The sequence below is a fragment of the Panthera leo genome, chromosome D4 (genome assembly GCF_018350215.1).
Source record: "Panthera leo isolate Ple1 chromosome D4, P.leo_Ple1_pat1.1, whole genome shotgun sequence".
Classification (NCBI taxonomy): Eukaryota; Metazoa; Chordata; class Mammalia; order Carnivora; family Felidae; genus Panthera; species Panthera leo.
Window position 1 is genome coordinate 65,974,099 of NC_056691.1, and position 1,893 is coordinate 65,975,991.

Here is a 1,893-nt window from a genome sequence, read left to right on the forward strand (position 1 = left end):
GCTCCGAAAGTCACATGCAAAGGTAAATGGCATAGTGCTGACTGTATATGGTGCGTTATTTTAAAATAAGGCCAGCTTCATTTTTAAATGATTTTATTTCAGAATATCCATTAATAATGAGATTTATATCTAAATTTAAAATTATGGGGTCTACTGGGTGGCTCAGTCGGTTAAGCATCCGACTTTGGCTCAGATCATGATCTCGCAGTTCGTGGGTTCGAGCCCTGCATCAGGCTCTGTGCTGACAGCTCAGAGCCTGGAGCCTTCTTCGGATTCTGTGTCTCCCTCTCTCTCTGCCCCCCACCCCTACTTGCTCGCTCGCTCTCTCTCTCTCTCAAAAATAAAAAAATAAACATTTAAAAAATTTAAAAACAATACATTTAAAAAATTAAAAATTAAATTTAGAATTATGCTGTCCCTATTATTTTATTAGAGACCTGACACTTCACAGCACAATTCTTAGGGTCATTGATAACTTTGCCCCTGATACTGCATGGCCCTACAAAGTACTGACTCTCTCAGTGCTTCAGTTTCAGCATCAATAAAGGCAAAATTGTATCCATACCTTTCCTGATGTCCAGAGCTACATGAAAAATCAAAATTTTATAGGTTAAAGTGATGTTTAAACTAAATTATAAATTTAAATTTCCTGAAGTCATATACTTATCTGAACTCTGCAAGTGACATGGGCACTTAGAGATGGGAAATTACTCAGCTGTGACTGAGTTCTTTCTGGCGGGACTTTCCCAATTCCAAGAGGTCCAGCTTTCTTTGTTCATGTTCTGCCTCATGATACCTGATAATCCCCCTGGAAAACAGTCTCCTGATTATCATCAACACCCTAGATTCTTGCCTCCACACCCCCATGTACTTCTTCCTTGGGAACCTCTCATTCTTGGACATTTGTCATACATCATCATCCATTCCTCTGATGTTCACATTAAGGTCTGAGAGAAAAATCCATCTCTTTTATTGACTGTGCTCTGCAGATGGCTGTCTTCCTTGGGTTGGGCTGCACTGAGTGTATCCTCCTGGCTGTGATGGACTATGATTGGTATGTGGCCAATGGCAAGCCACTGAGGTACCCCACCATCATGAATAGAGGGCTTTATGTGCACATGGCTGCTTGGTCTTGGATCACAGTGCAAACAGTCCTAACAATGGTGTTGCCTTTCTGTGGGAATAATGTCATCGACCATCTTACCTGTGAGTTACTGGCCCTTCTTAAACTCATATGTTCAGATGTCTCCATCAATGTGCTTATCATAACAGTGGCAAGTATTGTTTTCTTAGTGACTTCCCTACTGTTAATTTTTATTTCTTGTGTTTTTATACTCTTTCATCCTGAGACTTAACTCTACTGAAGGGAGAAAGAAAGCCTTTTCAACCTGTTCAGCCCACCTTGCTGTAGTAGTTTTACTCTATGATTCAGCCCTCTTTATGTACATGAAGCCCAAGTCAAAGGACATGAAGTTTGATGAGATCACTGGGTGTTGAACTCCATCATCTACAGCCTGAGGAATAAGAAGGTGAAAGAGGCTATGAAGAAAGTCTTGAGTAGACACTTACACTCATGGAAAATATGAAAGTGCTTAGGACATGTAGTATCTACATTTGGGGAAAAGATGTATTTTTGGTAGTCACAGATGAAGTTGCAGAACTCAGTATGATGAGAGCATTGTGTTTGCAAAGCCAAATGTGGAACTCTCATTTATACAATAGAAAATTTCCATGAAAACCTTTTCATATAATATCTTTGTAGCAGTCCTTCTAGTTATATGGAACTATGCCTCTTGGTCCCACAGAGGTCATGATGGATGCTGTTCGTGATGAATATCTCTCTGTCTCTATGTGTCTGTCTGTCTGTCTGTCTGTCTGTCTCTCTCTCTCTCT

At 40.2% G+C, this 1,893-nt stretch overlaps 1 pseudogene; it reads left to right on the top strand.

The window, feature by feature from the left end:
• Positions 1-673: 673 nt before the first annotated feature.
• Positions 674-1,614, top strand: LOC122204426 (annotated as a pseudogene).
• Positions 1,615-1,893: the final 279 nt, after the last annotated feature.